The 27,371-nt window shown below is 41.7% G+C and overlaps 1 protein-coding gene across 4 annotated transcripts in view; it reads right to left on the bottom strand.

Annotated features, from left to right (window-relative positions):
• Nucleotides 1-27,371, bottom strand: part of faap24 (FA core complex associated protein 24) — a 76,279-nt gene that overhangs the window by 2,220 nt on the left and 46,688 nt on the right. The window contains exons 4-7 of one of the 4 annotated variants that reach the window (XR_004929085.1): nucleotides 17,772-17,817; nucleotides 17,623-17,691; nucleotides 17,216-17,315; nucleotides 10,361-10,527 (exon numbers count right to left, since the gene is read on the bottom strand). The gene's annotated coding sequence lies outside the window, so the exon portion shown is untranslated. Of the gene's footprint in view, nucleotides 1-10,360; nucleotides 10,528-17,215; nucleotides 17,818-27,371 lie in introns of those variants that run through there. The other 3 variants (XR_004929084.1, XR_004929082.1, XR_004929083.1) reach the window with 3 other exon arrangements.

The following is a 27,371-nucleotide window of genomic DNA, read 5'->3' as shown; positions in this document are numbered from 1 at the left end:
ATGTGCATTGGAAAATTCTTTAGACTGCAACATTTCTCTCATGTAGTCTCCTAGAGTTTTTTCTTCCTGTATCTATTTACCTTCTTCTGAGATAACATGGCCTGTAACTGTACTTGTTTCTGCACCCACTGGGCATGGTCTAATTATTCCTGCATTCTCCATCTATTTTTTTTTTTTTTTATTTGGGCTGAAAGCCCCTTCAGTCGCTAGGACCGCCCCTGCCTCCTCGGAAACCTCCTCGACGCCGTTGAAGGGTCCGGTGGCTTGGAAAGCAAATATTTCTTCTGAATCACACATAGGATCTGCCCAGAAAATGTGTGTCCCCCCTCCAGACGCACCACCTCCCTTTTTTTGCGTGTTTGTGTTTTTTGACGCGCATATTCCATAACTGTGGTTACATTAGACGTTGCCAGTGTAGCTAAATGTTTTTTAACCCACGCAGAGATATATGGCTGGAAACCTCCCATCAACATTTTTTTTAGCAGTTGCTGATATGGTGTTTCATCTTCGTCAGCGGGAGGGATGCTGCTGTGAAACCTATATTCTTTTTCAAAACGTATTTTGAACTCGTCTACGTCTTCCCCTATTTTTTGTTATATGGACCCCAAATGTCCATAATCCACTCTCCTGCGGAAAACTGTACATGCTGCTTTTGCTAGAGCTGTCCATTTCTGCCTTTGTTCGATACCCATTTACGCTTGATGTTCAAATATTCCGCCTTGTGGGGTTCTGCCTGTATAATTCTATTTGTTCAGGCATACAAAGTAATTAGTTTGGACATTTTTAATTTCAAATGTCTAATAGTCAGTATTCCTTGCCTTTTACTGTTTGAAATAAAAGCAGCTTTGACTCACAGCTAAACAGCCGTGCATATAAAAATACCACTTCTTTAGCTTTTTAAATATCGGAATCCCTAGTTTTTCCAGACCTTAGCCAGAAATCATCTGACCTTTTTAACATGAAGTTAATCAAAGATATTTCAGTAGTTGGGCTCTTCATTTTCTCATTTATTAATAAAATAACTTATTTTCACAATGTGCAGTTGTAGTGAAAGATATTTCTTCTTTCAGTATCGTCTGTGAGCTCCAACAGTTGCAAAACGTGTATCTCCTATAATACTGTAATAAAGTCTACCATATTAGCCATTTTTTCACTCATGGTGTCACATCCTAGTCAGCTAATTAACTTAAATCACCTGCAAAGTTTTTCTGAGACTATAAACGTTCTCTCACTCTGTCTTTCAGACATCTGTCCAGTCAGCAGTCTTCCTCATGATTGTGTCACCTACTGACACAGTCATCAACACCCTTCATAAGGAGGAGAACCCACAGGTGGTAATTGCTGGAGAAGCTGCTGGTTCAGTTCTGAATCCAAGGATATTAACAGAAAATTGAGTGGAAGAAAGAAATGTGGTAGGTAAAACTGTGGTTGGAGTCAGTGCCTCAAGAGCTTCAACACACAGACGAATTCTACACATGGGCTACACATGGGCTACAAGCGTCTTCCTTGGACTGGACTGCTGCTCAATGGTCCAAAGTTCTGTTTTTAATTAAAGTAAATTTTGCATTTCGTCTCGAAATCAAGCTCCTAGAGTCTGGAGGAAGAGTGTAGACTCCCTAGAATCTGCATTGCTTGAAGTCCAGAGAAAGGTTAATACAGTCAGTGATGGTTTGGGTTGCCATGTCAGCTGCTAATGTTGGTCCAAAGTGTGTTCTGAAGTCCACAGTCAGTGCTGCCATCTGGTAGGAAATTCTAGAGCACCTCATCCTTCCCTCTGCAGACAAGTTGTATTGAGATGCTGATTTTATTTTCCAGTTTATTTTGGCCTTATGTTAGAAACAGGGCGGTGTAGTCCAACTACTCTGTCCTCCCAACACAGACAGATAGCTCTCTCACTCTCTCAGGAGAGAGCTGCGCACCTGGATATTTAGTGCACCGTATAATCTGTTGCCCCTTATGGTCCGAAAAGTACGGTAACCATTTCAATTCAATTCAATTCAATTTTATTTATATAGTGCCAATTCATGAAACATGTCATCTCAAGGCACTTTACAAAGTCAAATCAATTATATTACACAGATTAGTCAAAAATGTCCTATATAAGGGAACCAGTTGATTGCTTCAAAGTCCCGACAAGCAGCATTCACTCCTGGAGAAGCGTAGAGCTACAGGGACAGCCGTCTGCATTGTCCATGGCTTTGCAGCAATCCCTCATACTGAGCAACCATAAAGCGACAGTGGAAAGAAAAACCACCCATTAGCGGGAAGGAAAAACCTTCATCAGAACCGGGCTCAGTATGAACGGGCATCTGCCTCGACTGACTGGGGGTTACAGAAGACAGAGCAGAGACACAACAAGACAGACAAAAAAGCACAGAAACACGCATTGATCCAGTAATCTTTTCTACATTAGATGGTAATAGCCGGTGATCTGTCTTTTCTGGATGATTTCACAGTTAACAGAACGTCAGACCAGGTGTACCTACTATGAAGAAAAAAGAGAGAACAAAAAGTTAAAAGCTAAAATGACAACAGTTATTTCAATGTAATGCTATGCAAATCTGGCAAAACAGTAGACTGGAGAACAGTAAAACTCAATAGAGTGAGAAAATAGGCCCTGATGTCCTCCAGTACCCTAAGCCTATAGCAACATAACTACAGAGGTAGCTCAGGGTAACATGAGCCACTCTAACTATAAGCTTTGTCAAAAAGGAAAGTTTTAAGATTAGTCTTAAAAGTAGACAGGGTGTCTGCCTCATGGACCAAAACTGGGAGTTGGTTCCACAGGAGAGGAGCCTGATAGCTAAAGGATCTGCCTCCCATTCTACTTTTAGAGACTCTAGGAACCACCAGTAGACCTGCTGTCTGAGAACGAAGTGCTCTGTTAGGAACATGCGGGGTAATCAGAGCTCTGATATATGATGGAGCTTGATTATTAATTATTATACGTTAGAAGAAGGATTTTAAATTGTATTCTTGATTTAACAGGAAGCCAATGAAATATGATCCCTCTTGTTGATTTTCATCAAAACTCTTGCTTCAGCATTTTGGATCAGCTGAAGACTTTGAACTGCATTTTGTGGACTTCCTGATAGTAAAGAATTACAATAGTTCAGCCTTGAAGTAACAAATGTGTAGCCTATCTCATCCTGACTCGTCTGCTCTTCTTATATTCTGCGTTGTGTGTGCGTGTTCATCCAAGAACCAGCAGACCAAGACTGATAAGGCAGGTTTATTCTGTTTAAAACAAAAATAATATTCAGCACAGCTTCGGTTTTAAACCAGGCTTCCACATGTACTCCTCTCCCAAGCGCAGCTCGGCGCGAACTGAGGTGAGTAGCAGGAAGACACAGGAAATGATGCAAACAGGAAAAATAAAATACAACATGTAAACCAAGAAAACAAACAATGAAAATGGATTTGGGGTGAAATATAATCTAGCCTTCTTTTCACACTTGTTACAAATGCATGGACTAGTTTTTCAGCGTCACCCCTGGACAGAATGTTTATAAGTTTGGTGATATTCCGGAGGTGAAAAAAGGAAACTCTGGAAACCTGTTTAATATGGGATTTAAATGACCTGTCTTGGTCGAAAATAACACCAAGATTTTTTACTTTATTACCAGAGGCCAAGTTAATGCCATCCAGATTAAGTGATTGATTAAGAGGTTTATTTTTTGAGGACTCTGGTCCAAAGATTATACCTTCTGTCTTGTCAGAATTTAAGTGCAGGAAATTTAAAGTCATCCAGATCTTGATGTCATCAAAACATGACTGCAGTCGAAGTAATTGATTGGATTCATCAGGATTTATGGATAAATATAGCTGAGTGTCATCAGCATAACAGTGGAAATTAATCCCATGCTGTCTGACAATTTTGCCGATCGGAAGCATATATATATATAGTAAAGAGAATTGGTCCAAGGACTGAACCCTGCGGTACTCCACAAGTGACCCTGGAGTTTGAAGAAGATTTATTATTAACATGTGTTAGATTTGTGGCTTTGAACTAAAACCCCACTTCCCCCACATACTTCCTATTTTGGGTTAAAGCTCAGACTAGCTGGGGTTCTAAGACCTCTGAATCTAACGAGTATTACCCTCTTTAGAATTCCTGTGAGACCTTTTCAGCTAGATAAGTAGGACACGACTGATCTACTAACCACCTCCGTCTTAGGGCCTCACCCTTCTTCAGTGGACAGGTCAGGCAACCTAGTAGCCTGAAGCCACCTGTACCCCGACCACCGCCCTAGTTAACGGTGGCTCCTACTTCTATAAATCGGCACTTGTTACACGATCAGTATTTTTTAAAGACTCAAAAGTCCCTAAGGGTGTTGTTTTAAAGTTTGGGCTACAGGTAATCTTTTAAGACCTCCAAAATATTTCTAGAACCATGCACCATGACTGTTTTACAATCATAGAAGAACTCAGAAAAATGTTGACTCAATAAGAGAATGTCCACAACTTCTAATAAAATTTTATATGCTTCTTTAATTAGTATGCTTTAGCATGGGATTAGAGACAGCATTAAGCAATTTAACAGATTACAAATTAATATTTAATCAATGTCCTATCTCTTGTCTAAGGCTGCTTACTAATACGTTCAGGAGAGGATTTTAACTTTAGAGGAGCAAACTGACCCGAACCCCAGATGGAATCCCAAAGTGTCTTTGATTGCTGGATAAGGAGTTGTTCAGCCGAACGACGTGCCTTCTCTTGATGGCGACCCCGATGTCCCACTAATGTCCCATTCACAAAGACTCATGCCTGAAGCTCTTTGCCTTGATGTCTGTGTCTGAGGTCCGTCTCTTCTGCTCGACGCGTTGTTCAGCTTCAGAACTAACATCTCGTGGGTGCAACTCACATCTTCTGGACATCTAGGATCTTCTCATCAACCAGGTCAAAACCACAGCAGTTCTTCTTGACAGGATTTGCAGATTGTTGGCCCTGAATTGTGGAAAAACACGAAAAATAGATAATCGGACTCAGTCTCTGCGGTTCTCAGAGACAGGGGCACCGTGCTCTTCCTTTGGCTCAACGATCGTTCTTTCCGTCTTGGGTCTTCTTTTCTTCTGCTCCGCGCCGCGTGTCTTCTGAGATTAAAACTGAGCAACGAGTACACAAATTACCTTTCCTTTATCTGGTGAAAGAACCGCTGGGAGGTTACAGCGCTTCACACCCTCCCTCTGCATCGAACAGCATCACCTCTCTCATCTCCGTTTGACCGTGACCCTAGGCAGCGAGTTCCTCTTTTGTCGGTTGAGCTCGAGGTCTAGTTCCCTTTTTCTGACCACTGCAAGGGCCCTTCGACCCTTTTACCCCACTCACCAGTGCGGGTTGAATCAAAGGTTTGGTTCCTCTTCTGCCATAGATGGACAACATCCTTCTCACTGAATATGATCATTCTATTTTCTACTCATCCTGTCTGCACTAAGTCACTTATTGCTTCATTTATTTAATACATAAGTACTTGACCCTTTTAGAAAGAGAAAAACAATCAGTCAATCATATAATTCAATACTGAAACCACAATCAGTTAAAACATACAATTACAGAGCTCTCTATGTTGCGTTCTTAACTTAATCCATTTAATGTCCAAATTAATTCTTAATTTGTGAATGATAGAGAATATGGTTGAGCTCACCACACCACCGATTTTAGAGGTATTTTGACACATGGACAAACTGGAATCTGTCTGATAGATAAGATTTAAACCAGCCTAATGCTTTTCCCTTAATCCCTACAGTATGCTCAAGTCTTTGTAGGAGAATATTGTGATCAACTGCATCAAATGCAGCACTGAGATCTAACAGGACAAGTACAGACACAAGTCCATTAACTGAGGCCATGAGAATATCATTAGTGACCTTCACCAGAGCTGTTTCAGTACTATCATGAACTCTGAAACCTGACTGAAACTCCTCAAGTAGGTCATTACTTTGTAAATGTTCACAGAGTTGATTAGCAACTACTTTCTCAAGAATTTTAGATAAGAAAAGAAGATTAGATATAGGTCTGTAATTTACTAACTCGTCTTGATCAAGAGAAAGTAAAGGTTAAATAACAGCTACTTTAAAAGCCTGTGGTACATATCCATTTATTATGGATAGATTAATCATGTCTAAAATAGGACAACTGATCAAAGGGAATACCTCCTTAAACAATTTGGTTGGGATTGGGTCTAACATGCAGGTGGAAGGTTTAGATGAAGCTAAAATTTTAGATAGCTCAGAAAGCTCTACTGCTTCTAAACAGTTCAGACACTGCACAGGTTCTAAAGATTCCTCCAACACTGCCTCACTTACTGAGGACGAGGTAGTCATGTTCGGGAGGATGCCAATTATTTTATTTTTAATGGAATCAATTTTATTTATGAAGAATCCCATAAAGTCATTACTGCTAAGAGGTAAGGGAATGGATGGATCAACAGAGGTGCGGCTCTGGGTAAGTTTGGCATCTGTACTGAAGAGAAATCTAGGATTATTCTTATTCTCCTCAATTAATGATGAAAAATATGCTGCTCTAGCTCTGCGAAGGGTCTTGTTATACAACAATAGACTGTCCCTCCAGATTAGGTAGGATTCCTCTTGGTGTGTAGAGCGCCATTTTCTCTCCAATTTCCTAACATTGTGCTTCAAGGAACGCGGCTCTGAATTAAACCAAGGAGCCAGCTTCCTGTGAATAATCACCTTCTTTTTCAAGGGAGCTACATTGTCTAATGCAGAACGCAATGACGAAGTCATACCGTTTACAAAGATATCTATTTGTGAATTGGAAGAAACAACATTGCTGCCATCTACAGGGCATTTCTGCAATACGGAAGATATTAAAAAGGGGACAGACTCTTTAAGTTTTGATACAGCATTATCCGATAAAGATCTACTATAATGGAACCCTCTTTTGGGGGTGGAGAACTCAGATTAAACTCAAATGTTATTAAAAAATGATCAGATAGGACAGGGTTGTGAGGAAATACTGTTAATTCTTCACAATCAATGCCATATGTCAGCACAAGGTCTAAAGTATGGAGCCAAGAGTGTGTCGGTTTATGCACATTTTGAGCAAAACCAATTGAATCTAGGATAGTTTTAAAGGCTACACTAAGGTTATCACATTCTGTGTCAACATGGATGTTAAAATCACCCACTATAATAACCTTATCAGTATTTAACACCAAATCAGATAAGAAATCTGACAACTCATCCAAAAACTGAGTGTAAGGGCCTGGTGGACGATACAAAACAACAAACAGAAGAGGTTTTATTGCTTTGCAGTTTGGATGAGGGAAACGTTAAATGTTCAAAAGAACTGTAGTTATTAATTGGCCTGGGACTAATTAATAAATCAGACTGAAAGATGGTTGCCACTCCTCCTCCTCTTCCCACAGATCTGGGAATGTGGAAATTTGAATAATTGGAGTGAGTTGACTCATTTATACTAACGTAGTCCTCTTGTAGCCAGGTTTCTGTGAGACAAAACAAATCAATCTGTTTATCAGAAATCAATTCGTTAACTAACAAAGTCTTTGGAGGGAGAGACCTTATATTTAATAGACCACATTTAATTGTTTTATTTTTAGGTTCAAGGTGAACCGTATTGATTTTTATTAGGTTTTTATGACCTAATAACCAGGTTTTCCCCAGAAAGTTTGACAGTTATCAATGTAGCCCAAGTCGTTTTTAGGACACCACCTAGACAACCAGCGGTTGAATGATGACATGCGGCTAAACATGTCATCACTGGTCAGATCAGGCAGGGGACCAGAGAAAATTACGGAGTCCGACATTGTTTTAGCAAACTCACACACCGAAGCAACACCAACTTTAGTGACCTCCGATCAGCGTGACCGGGTGTCATTACCGCAAGCGTGAATAACAATCTTACTGTATTTACGCTTATCCTTAGCCAGTAGTTTCAGGTAAGATTCTATGTCGTCCATTCTGGCCCCTGGCAGGCATTTAACTATGGTCCCTGGTGTCTCTAGTGCCACGTTTCTGACTATTGAGCTCCCAATCACAAGGGTCGGCTTCTCAGCGGGTGTGTCGCTGAATGGGGAAAATTTGTTAGAAATGCAGACGGGTTGGTGGTGACCTGGGAGCTGGAATCTAGAGCTATGCTTCCTACGAACCGTCACCCAGCCGGCCTGGTTACCCGGCTGCACGGGTACTGCTTCTGGAAGACCACTAAGTGAAGTAACGCTAGGTCTATGTGGCTCCGTGCTAGCTTTCTGAAATGAAATACATCTACATGCCAAATACATATATGGAAAAAATATTGAACTTTTAAATGTATCTGTATGTTTATGCTTGGACAAGGAGTTCAACACTTTAATTTGAATTTGTTCATTATAGAAAGAATATAAATTAAAGCCGCAAGCGGCGTCGATCGGAGCCAAGCGCCACTCTGGCCTATTGGCCACTGCGGAGGTTCGCGCACCGCCTGCCGCCAGCCTCTGCAGAAGATGTCACGCATTTTCCCCACCCGCCCCCACGACTCAAAAAATCTGGTGCAGATCGCTCAATGCAGTGAGGAGATACAGCCATTGAATAATGATAATGCATTTGGCCACCGGACCGGACTTAATCATTCGGCGGGCGGGATTCGGCCCGCGGGCCGTACGTTTGACACCCCTGGTTTAAACATTAGTATACCATTTTAATCAAAGGTATCTTACTAGCTATTAATCCAGCTTCATGTGAAAAGTTAACAAAACTATTTTAGTTATTTAAAGTTACTTGTTATTTCATGTGTTTAAGGGTTTTGTTTATTGCATTAAGACATCTTTTATGAGTGTTATTGTTTCACCGTGTCCCGTCTACGGTGAAGCACCCTTGGGGGACCCAGTTCTTTTTACCCAGTCAGGCGACCCCCACTTACTTATTACCTTGAATGTAGGATGCTTTTAGTTATATTTTATCTACGTAAAGACAGAGAAATAGTTACAGTCACACCAGCGCTGATGGGCTCCTGATCGTCAGGAAGCCTCGATTGCTCATCACACAAACATTATATAGGTATTTAGGTACACACCCATACAAGGGCGGTACACATCCAAACTGTAACATCAGCAGAGAAACTGTGTCACCTCCGGGGTGGTATCTGATAGATATGTGCCAATCTTTCGGGTCAGTGCCATCTAAGTGTGCCATGCAGTTCTGGGATAAACAGCTCGTTCCACTTGACCTCGTTGATATCCTAACAGACCCCCTGATGATCAAACAGTGGGACGACAACTCTCAGTCTGTTCCTCTCCCAGAACAGTCGGTCATTCCGTCCATTCCAAGCAATCCAAGCACGTCAGCTTCCGGCTTCCAGAGTCCATCCATCTGTGATCTCCATGGCAGTCGATAGTGCGGCTCAGTCTCTGGGGTCACACAATCTCTGCTGGTGTGCCCGAAAGGCACTTTGTAAAAAACAGTCCAGTTGTCCGTTAGCCCCCCCTGTTGGTGTGCCCCAAAGGCATATCACAACGAAAACAGTTCCAAGGAATGGGCCGGACAAACCACAATGGAAACATCTTAGCATCAATCAGCATGAATACTTCATAATTCAGCATTTTTTACTCAACACCACAGTCCAAGCATTTTATCTACAATTTAGGGTTCAACCATTTGAGCTAGGCCTGTTTTAGGTTCCTATGCGCACATTATTTTAAATTTACTTTAGACTAGATAAACTAAGACTGTTCATTAACCAAGGCCAAATTCGTCTACTCTACCTCCACCCCAAGAAACCTCCTACTTGGTCCTCCACTCTCCATTCCTATGGACAAACATCCATCACTTTCAAACCTCACAAATCCAAGAGTACCAGTAGGGGGCATCAGAGGGCGGGCTGAGCCTCCAGCAGAAAAGCCCCATCTCTCTAAGAAATGGTAAAAAACCCGATAGAGCCCAGTCTAGGGCACTCCCACTCTGGGCCAATCTGAGCGAGAAGACACCCTGTATTGAATCTAAAAATGAGCCTTACCGAGTAATTTATGGATCTGTGATAGCCATCAGATCCTGGTTCTCTATATAACAAAGCAAAAAGATTGCAAGAACTGTAGGTCTTGGTGTGTGTGTCTGTAACAGAGAGTTTTCATTCTTAATCATAAAACCATAGCGATCAACTTAAGGCAACATCACAGTATAAACGTCATAACACATAAAATAAAACATGGAGAAAAAAAAGGAGAAAAATCGGTTTTGTGATATAAAAAGAGTCTGTACGTCAACAACGCAAGTAAAAACCTGTCAGGCCAGTCTGAGCACGTGGCAGACATGAATCTATTCGCGCGTAAGTGGTCAGCTCAGAGTTCTCAGGCAACTGCTCCTTCATGGCAAACAGAAAGATGAAAACATTAAAAAATCATAGGTCTCTGGCATGTTACTCCCAAACTTCTTAAGTCCTTTTCTCGCTCCTCTTCGTGGACAAAAACGATTTAGTTGGATGGTATTTAGTGTTCCTTCCTGGCTCGGGCAATAAGCATTTTATCCCCAGTAAAATGCTCTGTGAAGATGGTTGGCAGACACCAGGCCTTGTTTACTGTTGAATAACAGAAACAAGGTGTAATTAGTGTTCTTATCAAGACTCCCAATCCTTCTGTCATTTACCTTCTTCAAACACTTTCACATCCAGATTTTTCCGTTCACAATTATTGTGCTCTTAGCTTAACCTCCTTTACTGTAATCATTAGATCTTGCATTTACTATGGGGTGCCAAATGCAGAGGCGCACCTTGTCAACAAGCAAACCAAGCAACTGCTTGGAGCCCCGAGCCACTGGGGGGCCCCCAAGAGCCAGCTACTGTACACCCGGTGGATAAACAGCAACAGGCGAGCATGAAGTGGCAACGCTATAGTGACTGAGGAGATGCACAACTGCATATGAAAATTCCGATTGGATGGAATGTTGATTGACATTGGCTTTGCCCAGTCAAAATCCAGCCCAGCCCAGCCCAGGTGGATAACTTCCCTTAATGAAAATGAACGTAGCCTAGCGAATGGGTGACATTGTAGGCCTATCGTTCAGTAAATTGGAAAGCAATTAAGTAACTAAGCTGAAGGAAAATGAATAGGAGCTATCCATCTGGTAGCGAGAAGAAGAAGAAGAAAAAAGAAGAAGAAGCAAAAAGAAAGAAAGAAAGACAGTGGTAAGTGGAGCAGATAATGATTTAAGCATAACATTAACAGTAAATGACTGCTGTCATTGAAATGATGCTACTTTGTCTTCTAACGGGGAGACAGCAGCTATAGCATTAAGTGAATGCTATGATAGCAATGAATATTGAAAGCTATGCCCAAGGAGAACAATTAAACATTTTTAACAAAATCTTTCATATCTCTCCTCAGGATCATTGCTTAAATTTATAACAAAACAGACAGATAAAGTGTCCCTACCAAATGCTGATGATGAAAACCGTAAGTCCAGTGTTCCACTTGAATTGTTAACTGTGGCTTCTGTCTCTGTCTCTCTCCGAGGTCGGTCGTGTCTTTGCTCTCTCTGCAGCTTTTACCCCCCCCCCTCCTGCTTTGCTATGTCTTGTCTTCTGAGCGCTTTCTTCATATCAACCGAACTCTGAAAAACATGGATCTGGTAAGCTGGTCTCTCAATACTATTGATACATTTTTTTCGACGGGTATGCAACGAAAGGGGGACCCGTCCGGTCCTGATTTGACTTATGTTGTGAGATACACCCTAAATTCCTGGAGGAAAATGGTGTGTCTTTCGACCTTGTCATTCCTGGACGTTTGAAATTTTCACATTTGGATTAAGGATACTGGGATCTCTACTTATTGGTTTTTGTGGATTTTTGAAGTATCGGCAAATACAGCGGATGTCGGAGCCATTTGGCCTTGATCAGGCTGCCGGCTGCATGACGCGCTCACTATGGCTGTGAACGGACAAACCTGACACCTGTGGACGCTTCTCTGAACTGTGGGCCGGCTGATAACATCAAGGACAATGGCCTCTGGAGAGTGTTCACGGAGATAAAACACTTTCGCCCATACACACACGCATAACTGATACTCATAAAACTGATGAATTACGCACACGCGACAGGTCTCAAATGTTTACCTTCTGCATACATGTTGTATTGTGTTATTTGTGCTTTTGTGCTATGAGGTTTTTTTGTGTCGGTTGTTTGTCTCTTTATTGGTGAGAGCATAAATAGGCAAACATCTTTCTCTTCCTCTCCCCCCCCCCCCCCTTTCCCCCATGTTGTTGCTCTTCCTTCGACAGTTTCAAGGGCAGTGCCTCGTGAACTCCGTGTAGGCAGGGTTCGGGGCTGTTTGGAGGAATGCGGCCTTGACGGCTGCGCTATCTGCTAGCAGCGGCTGACTGGCTGCGTTCCTTGGCAACGCAAGGCCTCAGTCAATCGTTCCCCCAAATGTTTGTTTAAGTGTATGTGATGGACGGTTGTACTGGAACTGATTTTTCAATTGCAATGCAAATTGTAATTGACAATAAAATTTGATTGATTGATTGAACTGTTTAATTGCTAATTGTAAAGATTATTTATGGCACAATTTTTTTTGTCATATTATAGTTCCAGCAACATCCACCTGCAGTGGGATAGTGGCCACTCACCCTGTTGGTTGTCATGAGCAGGAACAGACACCAGAGGCACATCGAGCACCCATCCATGTTATGACACTGATAACTGTGAATTTAATAATTCAATACATTTTACTTTAATTGATAACAGATAGCATGCCCTGTAAATTCTTTATGACAATGTATACCCTGTTTTTGTTTTTGTTATCAGTTCCGGCAACGTCCACCACCAACAGGACAGGAATTCCTACCCCTCATCATGTCACGTCAGTTGCTACTACAACAGGTTTGACTACATCAGAAGACCCTGCAGAATGGCCAAGTGTTCTTAGCCATACTGAAGTGTGTGCATTAGTCACAATAGGGCCTATACAGATCAAAGATGTAGTATTTCCACAGAATCCTGAGAAAAATCCACGTAGATTCAAAAAGGAAAACTACCAAATAGTAATGAAAAATGGGGAGACGATACATCGAACATGGCTTCTTTATTTAGTTAGCAAAGACTCTGTATTCTGTTTTGCGTGCAAACTTTTTGGTAAACAAGACAAAGCACTTACAGTAGGAGGTTTTAGAAATTGGAGGAATCTGGCTGGACATCTAAAGGAACATGAATATTCCAAAACACACATTACCTGTATGACAACTTGGCATGAACTCCAGATGAGGCTCAAAACTAAAACAGCCATTGATCAGATTAACCAGGATTTAATGCACCTTGAGATGCATCACTGGAGAGGAGTCATACTCGGAGTGATTGCAATAATATGCCACCTAGCTGAAAGGAACCTCGCTTTGAGAGGGCATACAAATGTGCTATATGACCCACATAATGGGAATTTCTTGTCACAGGTGGAATTAATGGCACAATTCGATCCAATCATGAGTGAACACTTGAGGAGGATCCAAAACAAGGAAACAATGGTACACTACCTTAGCAGTCAAATCCAAAATGAAATCATAGCACTAATTGGTGACAAAGTAGTTGAGGAGACAGTCAAAAGGGTGAAAAAAGCAAAGTACTTTTCTGTCATAATGGACTGTACGCCTGATATTAGTCATACTGAGCAACTTTCTGTTTTGAGAGTGGTGAACTGTGAGCCATCAGTTGGTGCATCTATCTCTGAACATTTCGTAGGATTTGTTAATGTTCAAGACATCACTGGCAAAGGTCTGTGTGACACACTACTTGAGAAGCTGGACAAGTTCAGCTTGAGCATTGCAGATTGTCGTGGACAATCCTACGATAATGGTAGCAACATGATGGGACATCAACAAGGGGTTCAAGCAAGAATATTGCAAATGAATGAGAAGGCACTGTGTGTCCCATGCAGTAGTCACACTCTTAATCTGGTTGTAGCAGATGCTCCAAAATCTTCAGTAGTCTCCATCACCTTCTTTGGTGTTCTCCAGAGTTTGTACAATCTTTTTAGCTCCTCTGTGCAACGCTGGGCACTTTTAGAGGAGCATGTCAAACAGTTAACCATAAAATCTTTGTCAGTGACCAGATGGGAGGCTAGGATTGAAAGTGTGAAAGTGGTGCGTTACCACCTGCCAGAGATCATACAAGCTTTGTCTGCTCTCGAAACTCTTTCAGTGCAGAAGAAGGACTCAGAGACATTGTCCAAGGCAACCAGCATTAAGAATGAACTCATGAAATGGAGTTTTGTAATGTGCACTGTAATCTGGTACAACATATTGTACCAGATCAACCGAGTCAGCAAAATTATCCAGAGCCCCACTGTTTCTCTTGAAACACTTGAAAGAGAAACAAGCACAGTGAGAGTGTATCTGGAGAATTGTAGGGAAATGGACTTGCTGCCCCTCAGATTGGTGCTAGGGAGATAGGAGAAAACCTTGAGATTGATTTGACATTTCCTGAAAAAAGAAATCGGAAAACAACCAGGCAGTTCCTGTATGAGGGTAGAGAAGAAACACAGTCCACTCCAGAGCAACACTTTAACAGAGAGTTTTTTCTGCCCCTAGTGGACACAGCCCTCACAAGTTTGAATGAAAGATTTTCAAAAATGAAGGATTTTTATGCCATTTATGGTTTTATCTTCTCCAAAGAAAATATGTCAAAGACCATTCAGAGTGGCAAACTTGAAGACAGCTGCAAAAAAGTGGAAAAGACACTACATGACATTGATTCTGAGGATTTGGTTTTGGAAATCAGGGCTGCTGTCCATGCCTTTCCTGATCATGTATCTGCCTCTCCAAGAGAGATGCTTGATTACATTTACAAGGAACGGATTCTGGATCTTTATGGAAATCTCAGCATTGCCCTCCGTCTACTGTTAACTCTCCCGGTCACTGTTGCCTCTGGAGAGAGAAGTTTCTCCTCTTTAAAGCTGATAAAAACCTATCTGAGGTCAACCATGTCTCAAGAGAGACTTTCAGGACTGGCGCTTATTTCCATAGAGTATAGTGTGCGAAAGTCTTTGGATCTGGAGGACTTGGTGTCTGCATTTGCACAAGCCAAGGCCCGTAAGCAGCAATTCTGAAAGCAGTATAGGACCCCGATAATTGCACCACACTTACTATACTTTATATTTTGTACAAAGTTTATATTGGGTTTTTAAAGTAATTTACAGATTTTTATTTTTATACTGTTTACTATTTTTTTTATTTTATTATATATTTATTTTAATGTATTAATTTATTCTTTACTTTTATTCTTTTATGTCTTCCAAAATAACAAGGTTGTTCATGTTTAGAACATTTGGAATAGAAAAAAGTTTTCTTTAATACATTTTTTGTTGGTGTCAGATTATTTATAGCCTAACATAATGGTGATGAACACTGGTCGGTAGGGCCCCCTAGGATTTTTTGCTTGGGGCCCCCACAGACTCTAAAATCGCCTCTGCAAAAAGATCCCGCCCTAATAAACATATATTTATCTGTGCATAAGTTAGGATCTCCAGCTGCTTCAGTTGCAACACATCAGAATAATGCAGGCCTAATAAACCCGGATTCCCCTGTAAATGCGGAGAATCTGACACCTAAGCATTGCAGTACCACAAAGAAAACATCTGGGGATCAGAGAAGGCGGTTGACTCTGAAGCCTATGGGTGGAGTGGATTGTTATGCAGACTACGCTGGGAAGCAAAAGGGTGATTCATTTTGGGTAAACCTAGATCACGAAGGGTTAGATTTGAAAAGAGAAATTGATCGCACCATAATTGAAGAGTTGGAACAGGAAATCGAAGAGGAAGCCATAAGACAAAATATTGTACCAGGAATAGGCCAGCTGACAACTTTGCCAGGGCCCGGGACAACACAGTCTTTTTGGGCCCCCCCTCTACACCTGCCGCTACCACCACACACACACACACACACACACACACACACACACACACACACACACACACACACACACACACACACACACACCAAAACAAAGTCAACTTAACTGTATACTTCATGCCCTGGAAATCTCTGTATTTTATACTGAATATTTTCAAGCCATCTATTGAATTTAGTGCACTAGTTAATCTTTTCTTCATAAGAGAACAGCAGCACTGCAGGCAAAACATGGCCTTTTTTCACCTGCTGTATATTAGCCAGTCCTTAAGCTTGATGTTTCATGCAACTGTTGACCTTTTGGGTTTTGTGAGTTTTATTTTATTATTACAATTAAATAATGTGCTTATATAAAATTGTTGTGTTTCCACTGAATTTAACCGGCTTTTTACAAAACATACAGCTGGATTTCATTTACGGTATTAAAATAAAGCCAAACGGCGCTTCTTTCCCTCTTCAAGTTTTTCCACTGCTTTGGTGTCTCTCTCTGTCCGAGTTTTTGAGCAGCAGCGCGGTTGTTTGTGTGTTGAGTTTGTGTGAGAGCTTAGTGGGCGTGCCAGGCTGAGCTTGCTTGCTGATTGGCTGGCGCCACTGAGCCATGTACGAGAGGGGAGGGGGAGCAGCAGAGTGCCGTGACGACTGGGAGACTGGTGAAGCTGCCGCAGTCGCGCTCGCGCTGACTGACAATCTAACCATTTGTCAGTGTCAGTTTTGCCCCCCCTCTGTCCTGGGCCCGGGACAACTGACCCGTTTTCCCCCCCCTGTCGGCGGGCGTGCCAGGAAATGCCAGCGAGCTCTTAGTGGAAAATCCACTTATAGTAGAGGCAGGGAAAGACCCTGGAGTAGGAACAGAAGCCAATCCTGGAAGGAGAAGTGATTTTAATTTGAGATACAGACCCAACATACATTCACCTGATAGATACACAGATAACAAACAGTTACCAATACTTGTAGAAGGGAATGTTGCTAATTATGTCCCATGGACAAGTCAAGACTTGGTCGGAATGGTTGCAAAATTGCCAGACATTAACGAGGGTGCCAGCAAGTGGATAAAGGTGCTTGAAGAGCAAAATGTGGGAAAAATGATAGCAATCGGCGATTTAAAGGCTGTATTTGCACAGTGCATGGGAACACATACTATGGAAAATGTCTTAAAGGAACGTTTTGCGTGGATGCTCCAACAGAGAGCGCATGGAATCGGATTCAATTTATTTCGCACAGCACTGTGGGAAGCACTGCGGAAGGAATTTTCAACGAAAATTGATCCGAAAGCATTAAAAGCGAATCCCATTGATGCCACAGAAAACCCAGCCACTTACATTGCAAAGCAGATAAAAAGAAATAGGAAACAGAAGAGGAAGTTGATAAAAGACCTGTGCTGACAACTCTGTTCCGGAACTCCATCGTTGAAGCAATGCCTGGTCCAGTAAGAAGCAGGCTCGAAGATGTGGTGGCTCTGATGTCAATGCCTCACTGAGAGTTCCGTGATCATGTGATACATGCAGTGGAGAAGCACAGAAGACAAGAAATGATGCTTGCAGAACAAGATAAAAACATACAAAGAAAACTGGCACATATGCAGCTTGGAGAACTGTCAGGAAAAAACAAAGCCAAGACTCAAGCCACAATGATAAAAGCATTGAACATGTAACACCACTTTAAGGTTTTTCAGAACCTGTACCTGATGTTACAAATCAGGCACAAAGGAGTTTTCCGGCTCCTCAACCCACCCAGCTGCAACAACCCGTGGTGAATGTCTATCCTCAATCATTTAACTCACAACCATATGGGCCCCGTGGACAACAGCAAAGAGGTCCCGCCTGGACTAACAGAGGCAGGCCTGGTGCACCTGGAATAATGGGAGAATGTTGGACATGCCATGAACTTGGACATTGTGCCGAGCATTGCCCAAGAGGCAACAACACCTACCGAAGGCAATCGCGTGGCCGGTTCCGTCCAGGTCAGACAAGACGTCCTGTAAACACACCAAATTTTGGTTACTAGGGGGGCCCAGAGAACCTTAGAGGGGAGAATCAGTGCCTGATCATAAGCAACGGTGCTAAAAATTTACCTATGTTAAAAATTCTAATTGAAGAAAAAGAAACACCGATGCTGGTCGATACAGGAGCAGCTTACACATGTGTAAGTCCAAATTATGCAAAGCACCTCCCCATGTCTGATAAATTAATTTCAACAGTAGGGTTCTCGGGAATAAGACAGCTAATACAAATGACAGCTCCTGTACGACTGGCAACTGATGAGGATGAAATAAAAATACCAATCCTCTGATCACACGCCAATTAACCTGTTGGGAAGAGATGCATTGTGCAAGATGAAATAAAAAATTTGGTGTTCTCCTCAGGGTTTGTATGTTGACAAAACAGGTCTGGATTTTCAAATGTACGCGCAAACACATGAAGCTAATGTTTATTGGCTAGGAGACATTTCAGGCTCAGTTGAAGATGTAGTCACTAACTGGGGCCGGTACATCAAAGCTCAAATTCCAAAAGCCAGGAAACCTTTTCCAGATTACCATTGCACCATATTCTATGACATTTCAAAGAGCACGGAGTTTGAAGAAAAATGGGACAATTCTACAAAAGACAGAACTGTTACTCTTAAAACACAATGCATTGTTATTGGAAACCAAGGTGCAGCTTCAAATGTGAAACAAAATGATTTCATTTCAGAGTGGTACAATGTTCCAGAATCAGTACCACACATTACATTGTTTGTAAATAAAGGATTTCATGCAAAAGATCTGGGACCAATGATGAAACTTGCAACTGAAACAACATGGGAAGAAACAGATAACCCATTAATTTCACAATCATGTGATGGAACAATGATCAAGATCCTATGTGAAGCGACTATGACAATAAAACCACAAGTTGTGACAGTGCCTGTTGATCTTAAAGATCAGTCTGAGGAAGATGGTTCCTCTGAAGATCAACTAGTAATGCAGGACATGCTAAAAAATGTCTCTGAGCACTTATGGTCTAAACATGACACAGATGTGGGTTTAGTAAAATCTGCAGAGCCAGTCTCAGTTCAAATAAAACTAAATGCACGGTTTCCTTTTCGCCAGCAATACCCATTAAAACCAGAAGCAGAACAAGGCATTCAGAAAACCATTGACGGATTGATGCAAGCAGGTGTGTTTGTGGAAGTAGAAAGTCAATGCAACACTCCAATTTTTCCAGTCTTGAAATTCAATACCATCTGGAGCACGTTTTTTCACCGTGATTGATCTCTGTGCTGTTTTTTTTGCAGAAAAAACAGCACCGCTTAGAGAACTCATAAAACAAACAGGAAACCAGTCGTTGAAAGCAGTGTTAAAATGGACAACTGAAGCTAAAATAGCTTTTGAAACACTGAAACAGGAAATGCAAGTGGCACCAACTTTGGCATTGCCAAACTACGACAAGCAATTTTACCTGTATGTAGCCAACAGGAAAAACATGTATGCGTCAGCTGTATTAATGCAAGAAACCTAAGTAGGACGACAAAAGCAAGCAATTGCTTATTACAGCACTAAACTAGACAATGTGTCCCAAGGCTGGCCACCATGTTATCAAGGTCTAGCAGCAGTCTACTACGCTTATGAAAAAGCATCAACCGTAACAATGGGTTATGGACCCACCACAAAATCACTGAACTGATAAAGCAAGGAAAGTTTGTGATGACTCAGGCAAGATGTTTACAGTACATGCTACTTTTAACATATCCAGACGTAACTGTGCAAAGGTGCACAACGAACAACCCTGCTGATATGGTGCCTCTGGACTGTGAAGGAGAACCACATGAGTGTCTTGCAGAAACAATGAAATACACAAGACTAAGACCCGATTTAGAGTCAATTCCAATAATGAACGTGGAAGTCACTTATTTTGTTGACGGGTCATGTTTCAGAGATCATCTTGGAAACCACGCAGGTTATGCCGTGTGTTACATGTTGCTATTTTTTTCTTCATTCCCTGATGACTTGTTTGTTGTTTTATTTTTATTTATTTATTTTTTGCACCTTTGACGGTTCACTGGTGGAGGGGGCGGGGCATTGCCAAGCAAGCATTTAGCTGGGCTGGTGTCACACCTGTGGGTGATTGTGGTTCTTGTGACGAGCGAGGCAGTGAAGGAGGCTGCAGCAGCAGCGGACTTTTGAAAAAATAAGATTAATTGAAAGGACGGTGCGGGAAGGCTCTGGAAAAGAGAAGAGTACCTTCACCTCGGGAAGGATCTACCCAGAGGGGAGCGTCGGATGTTTTGGCTGGAATTAAGTTTGTTTCGTTTTGTTCGATTTGTTTGGGAAACCGGCTGGACGCTAACAAGGAAGAGCACCGGGAGAGTTACACGCCAGCTAGGAATAACCACTGAAGAACCACGAGTGGTGTATTTTAAGGAAAAGAAGAAAACTACCTGCATATTAAAGACCAAAAGAGAAAAAAGAAAAGAAAATATTAAACGGAGCATCTGATGGACGAGGGATCGCTAGGGCTCGCCCTTCCTCAGGATCAGTTGGTTGGGGGACTCTGATCGGAAATCTAAGGTAAGCCCCCACCACACTGTGTGTTCCGTCAGGTGCCCGTTTTTTTGTTTTGTTTTTTTTTGTTCACTGTTTCCTCTTATTCACATTAGTACTATGTTTATTACGACCCCTATCTTCTCTCAATGAGAAGACAGATAAAACGAGCCAGAGTGAGAGGTAGCGGGACGTAACACGTGGTAGAACAAGTAGGAGACAATTTTGTAACAGTCAAAGCAGAAAAATGTGAGCAACCGTGCTCCGCTCAAAAGGCAGAACTAAAAGCATTGACAAAAGCATGAAAACTAGCAAAAGGAAAAGTAGCAAACATATTCACAGACTCGGCTTAGGCTCATGGTGTGTGTTATCTGTTTGTTGCTATTTGGAAACAAAGAGGTTTCAAAAGAGCAGACGGCAGTCCAGTACTACATCAGGAACAGTTAAAAGAATTGATTGCATCGATGATGCTGCCATCAAGGCTGGCAGTAATTAAATGCAACGCCAGGGGTTAAAGTTCTCCGTCGCTGTGATGGATTTCCGTCATTTGGATTTTGATTTTTATTATTAAGGAAACTACATCAAAAAAATAAACTGCAGCTACAACATGGACTGGAGAGCGGGTTCTAACTGGGTGTGGCCAGAGGTGATTCTCAGTTTCTCAGAGAGCTGTTATTAAGTAATTTTTTATAGAGCATGAGTAGAGCACGATGTGAAGCTACACTTTAGAAACAACTCGTAATAGAAACCGCTGAAAAAGCCTCCTGTCTGTGCATCCATGGACTCATTTTACTCAGACCCTAAAACACCTGCCAGACAGACAGTGCTGCAGCCAAGATTACCTTCAACAATATTTAACTTTACGAAATACATTAATAACATTTTGCTAATTAAAATGTTCATATTTAAAAGCAAGTTATGTTTTTTTCTGATAAACCTTCAGCAATTTTATTAAACTTTTTAAAAACGTAACATCCCATCCTTTATCGATTTTTTATACCGGCTTTTCCCTACATCAAACCGTATCTGATGGGGAAACGCAGCACGACGTCACACAGGGTCGGGGGGGGGGGGGGGGGGTTCTGTCAATCCTGGACAGGTCTCCAGTCACTGGGCTAAGGTTTAACAGTTTTATTACACTTCAAAAAAGCTAAATAATGCCTTTTTATTAACTCATGAGTTGTGATAATTAATTGTTAAGCAATAACAGGCAAAGCAGATACTGATTATTGTAATGAGCGATCTGTGTTAAATTAAAATGGATGACATCATAGTGTTGGTTATGTGTCCTGCATTGTCCAGGTTGTGGTTGGCCTTATATGTTCATAGGATTAATTTATACTGAATGTGACAGGGAGCCAGAGGAGTTAATTAATGTTGAGGTGTGAAGTAGATGATGTAATGATGCAAGCTGCTGTCTTTTGTACTAGTTGTAGCTTTTGGAGGTTTTCTGGAGGACAGGGAGGGAAGGAAGCTGAAACTGTAAAGTGGACTGAGGACCAGTTCGGCTAAAGTGTGAAGGAAGAACTTGATGCTGCAGAGATGAAAGTTAACCAAGTGATGTTCTGGATGTGGAAAGTGAAGGAGAGGATGGGAAGCTGTCCAGGATGACGCCAAGGCTCTGAAGCTGAAAGGTGGGACAGAGACAGGAATGGTCATTGCATATTGTAAAACTACCAGATTTGGTTAAAGTTGACTTTGCACAATAAGCAGGTGAGGTAACTAAAGTGGCATGATGTCCACGGTCCCGGGAATATATGAGCTGACTAGAAATTTATTTCAGTCAAACTGATTATTTTTGCTTTAACCCATGTGCAACGCCCATCATAAAGGTAATGATTTAATCATTATGGGGAACAACGCCGCAGATGAGGCAGCAAACTAGCATCTAAGTGCCAGATGGCTATCTTGGCACCTGTGGTCACCTTGGAACCAATGGTGACACCAGAAGACATCATTTTGATGCTGACAATGTTGATCTCAGAAGGCCATGGTTTGGATCACTGTGGTAGAGGTAAAGTGATGGAAAAGTTGAAAAGGCAAGGTTATTGGTCACCTTACATGCAAGCAATGGTGGATGAAATCTTGAGCTAATGTGAAATATGTGCTGAAAACAATGTTCGAAAAGGCATGAAATCACCGATTGGGCACATTCTGGTCCGTAAGGGACCCTTTAAACATCTTGTGATAGATTATGTTGACATGTTAAAGCCAGTACAAGGGAAAACATACACGTTGGTGGTGATCGATCTGTTCAGCCGATGGGTTGAAGCAGTCCCATCAAAGACATTGGGACCTGATACAGTGATTAAGTTTATGACAAGAGAGGTAATTCCGAGATTTGGCATCCCATCAGAAATCAGTTCACATAATGGTTCAACATGTATCCAAAAGGTGTTGAAAGGTGTTTTGTCAAAGCTAGGAATTAAACAACGTTTTGGACCAATCTACCACCCACAAAGTTGTAAAAAGAATCAATGGAACTTTGAAAGCTAAGCTGAGTAAAATCTGTGCTTCTACTAAACTAAACTGGGTTGCAGCTTTGCCGCTTGTGCTAATGAGCTACCGCCGAAACACACATTTAACCCCGCATGAAATGCTAACAGGCAGAACAATGCCAGTACCTGAATGGAGGCTTCCATTCAAAGGCCCGGCACTTGAACAGCTACAAACAGAGTTGAAAGCATGTATGGATCAACTAACTGCTATCCATAGAGCTATCTATCTGCAGGAAAAAGCCAGAAGTTCCTGTCCAGAGTCGGTGGTGAAAAGACCAGTCGAACCAGGTTACCTGGTTCGACTGGTCGTGAAGGTGTTAACGTGAAGGTGTTCAGACGTAAATGGAACGGCTCGAGATGGGATGGACCCTTTGAGGTAAAACGAGCGACCGCAACCGCTGTCCAAGTAGAGGGGAGTGATACGTGGTATCATTTGACTCATTGTACTAAGGTCCACGCCAGATTCACTGTGAAGCTAGACATTGTGAAGCCAGACATTGGAAAAGAGTATGAACAGACAGCTTGCAGCAATGAGACTGGTATTAATGACATTTCACCTGTGGATGTTGGCAGAAGTGGTGAACCTAACAACAGCAAGACCAGAGATGAACTCTCACAGCCTGCAGCCGGCACCACAGCATCAGCCAAAGTCAGTTCAACTACGAGTTGAGAGAGCAACGAGTAGTGTGGGTTGAGACGATGGACATCCAACCATGAAATGTGGGACTTCTGTCTATAAAGGGAAATCCACCCTTGTAGAACAAGATAAGTACATGGGTTTGAACAAGTACACACCAGTGTTGTTGCCAGTTGAACTAAGGTTAATGACTCATCTAGGTCTTAGAGAACAATTAAGAGAAAAAACAAAATGGATGCATAAGAAAAGAACGACCCATGCTCAATTCAAATGGAAAGATAATTTTAGGTTCCCTTCATTGGCTTCCTGTTAAATCAAGAATAGAATTTAAAATTCTCCTTCTAACGTATAAAGCCCTTAATAATCAAGCTCCATCATATATCAGAGCTCTGATTACCCCGTATGTTCCTAACAGAGCACTTCGCTCTCAGACTGCAGGTCTGCTGGTGGTTCCTAGAGTCTCTAAAAGTAGAATGGGAGGCAGATCCTTTAGCTATCAGGCTCCTCTCCTGTGGAACCAACTCCCAGTTTTGGTCCGTGAGGCAGACACCCTATCTATTTTTAATCTTAAAACTTTCCTTTTTGACAAAGCTTATAGTTAGAGTGACTCATGTTACCCTGAGCTATCTCTATAGTTGTGCTGTGATAGGCCTAGGCTGCTGGAGGACATCAGGGTCTAATTTTCTCACTCTACTGATTTCTACTGTTCTTCAGTCTACTGTTCTCCAGTTTTGCAATGTATTACATTGAAATGACTGTCGTCATTTCAGCTTTTAACTTTTTGCTCTCTCTCTTTTTCTTCATAGTAGGTACACCTGGTCTGGCGTTCTGTTAACTGTGACATCATCCAGAGAAGACGGCTCACCCGCTACTACCATCTAATGTAGAACAGATTACTAGATCAATGTGTGCTTCTGTGCTTTTTTGTCTCTCTTGTTGTGTCTCTGCTCTGTCTTCTGTAACCCCAGTCGTCGAGGCAGATTGCCGTTCATACTGAGCCGGTTCTGCCGGAGGTTTTCCTTCCCGTTAATGGGGAGTTTTTCTTCCCACTGTCGCTTCATGCTTGCTCAGTATGAGGGATTGCAGCAAAGCCATGTACAATGCAGACGACTCTTCCTGTGGCTCTACGGTTCCCCAGGAGTGAATGCTGCTTGTCGGGACTTTGATGCAATCAACTGGTTTCCTTATATAGGACATTTTTGACCAATCTGTATAATCTGACCCAATCTGTATAATATGATTGAACTTGATTTTGTAAAGTGCCCTGAGATGACATGTTTCATGATTTGGCGCTATATAAATAAAATTGAATTGAAAGCAACGGTAACCGATACAGAATCTCGTATACAACTAGATACGGAGTTTGAGGTAAACATTTATTACAATACCAGGAAATTATGTGGGAAAAGTGTGAAACAGGAATATAAAGTTTATGGGGCAGAACAGCGTTTAGTTTTTCTATACATTAAGGACGATGGTTTTGATGTAGAAACAAAAATAGCATCCTATTGGGATCCCGAGGACAATTACAAATATGACTTAACAATAAAGAATCTAGAAAACCCCAGTGTAGTATCAGGAAATGGTGATTTAGAACGAATAGGAAACAAGGAGTTAACTGCAACAGTTCAAATAGTTAATGACCGAATTAGGATACATGTAGAGCCAGACAGTGATAAATATGACTCGGTTGAATCTCTAGATTACTGCAAAAAGGTAACAGACGAAGGATGTGTAATTGGCATGCTAATGTAAGGCATCAATTAGCAAGTCAAACTCAAGAAAACATTAATTGTAAAATGACTGTTTGGAATGCAGATTGCGGTTGGATTATTGAAGCAGATGTAATAGCCTTCCGGATTGACAAAACACACGAGTTGAAATTTGAAGACATCACCTCGAGTGGAAAAGTAGATTCAACAATGTTATGGAACTTACCGAGAAAAGAGGCTTTACCAGAAGAAGTAAATTGTTTTCCCCCAACAACTATGGCTACTAGAACTACAGTACAAGTGAAGAAAATGACCGTCCCTAGACGTTCAGCTCTCCGGTGCACGGCTCAGACGTTCAGCTCTCCGGTGCACGGTTCAGACGTTCAGCTCTTCAGTGCACGGCCCAGATGTTCTGCTCTTCAGTGCTCGGCTCAGATGTTCTGCTCTCCAGTGTTCGGCTCAGATGTTCTGCTCTTCAGTGCTCGGCTCAGATGTTCTGCTCTCCAGTGTTCGGCTCAGATGTTCTGCTCACCAGTGCTCGGCTCAGAAGTTCAGCTCTCCAATATTCGGCTCAGAGGTTCAGCTCTCAAGTCCACGGCTCAAGAGGTCTGCTCTCCAAGACCTCAGCTCGGATGCTCTGTCCTGGTCGCTGACCTTCGGCTCCAGAGTTCCTCCCGGTCAGTCTCTCCACACGCCTCCTGCCGGCCAGCTTCTGCACCCTACACCTCCGTCTGTTGAAAGACTCTGGTCCCATCATCATCCATCTTCCACACCATTCAATAAAACTCACTCCTAAGAACTAGCTCTGTGTGTGCGTGCTGTGTCCGGGTTCATCCTCGAAAAATATCATAACACAATTAAATCCACAAAGGAAGTTTTAGGTACTACTAAACCCTCACTAATAAGATTAATTACAACAGTACCTTCTCCGATTGAGATAACATCAGACCAGGACAACAACCTAACATTAGAATTCAAAGAACCAGATCCAAAACAGTATGGATGCTCTGAAAAGGAAGGATGTGAAGAGTTCTCTGAAGGTTTAGATCAGTTCTATGATAAACGCCATCCAAAAGTAGCTACACCAAGGGCAATAAATAAATTACAGGATATTAAATGGCATGGAACCAGACCAAGGGGTGATCCTTTATGGCAAAGAGCCATACGTAATATATGGTATAGCTGGTCATGGTATACGGCAAGAGAGTTAAATAAAAATGATTGCTTAATCTGTATTGTTGCCAGAGGCGATTCTAGAGTCTGTGGGGGCCCCAAGCAAAAAATCCTAGGGGGCCCTACCGACCAGTGTTCATCACCATTATGTTAGGCTATAAATAATCTGACACCAACAAAAAATGTATTAAAGAAAACTTTTTTCTATTCCAAATGTTCTAAACATGAACAACCTTGTTATTTTGGAAGACATAAAAGAATAAAAGTAAAGAATAAATTAATACATTAAAATAAATATATAATAAAATAAAAAAAATAGTAAACAGTATAAAAATAAAAATCTGTAAATTACTTTAAAAACCCAATATAAACTTTGTACAAAATATAAAGTATAGTAAGTGTGGTGCAATTATCGGGGTCCTATACTGCTTTCAGAATTGCTGCTTACGGGCCTTGGCTTGTGCAAATGCAGACACCAAGTCCTCCAGATCCAAAGACTTTCGCACACTATACTCTATGGAAATAAGCGCCAGTCCTGAAAGTCTCTCTTGAGACATGGTTGACCTCAGATAGGTTTTTATCAGCTTTAAAGAGGAGAAACTTCTCTCTCCAGAGGCAACAGTGACCGGGAGAGTTAACAGTAGACGGAGGGCAATGCTGAGATTTCCATAAAGATCCAGAATCCGTTCCTTGTAAATGTAATCAAGCATCTCTCTTGGAGAGGCAGATACATGATCAGGAAAGGCATGGACAGCAGCCCTGATTTCCAAAACCAAATCCTCAGAATCAATGTCATGTAGTGTCTTTTCCACTTTTTTGCAGCTGTCTTCAAGTTTGCCACTCTGAATGGTCTTTGACATATTTTCTTTGGAGAAGATAAAACCATAAATGGCATAAAAATCCTTCATTTTTGAAAATCTTTCATTCAAACTTGTGAGGGCTGTGTCCACTAGGGGCAGAAAAAACTCTCTGTTAAAGTGTTGCTCTGGA

Source organism: Fundulus heteroclitus, unplaced genomic scaffold (assembly GCF_011125445.2).
Source record: "Fundulus heteroclitus isolate FHET01 unplaced genomic scaffold, MU-UCD_Fhet_4.1 scaffold_39, whole genome shotgun sequence".
Lineage (NCBI taxonomy): Eukaryota > Metazoa > Chordata > Actinopteri > Cyprinodontiformes > Fundulidae > Fundulus > Fundulus heteroclitus.
This window is presented reverse-complemented; position numbering and strand designations above follow the sequence as displayed.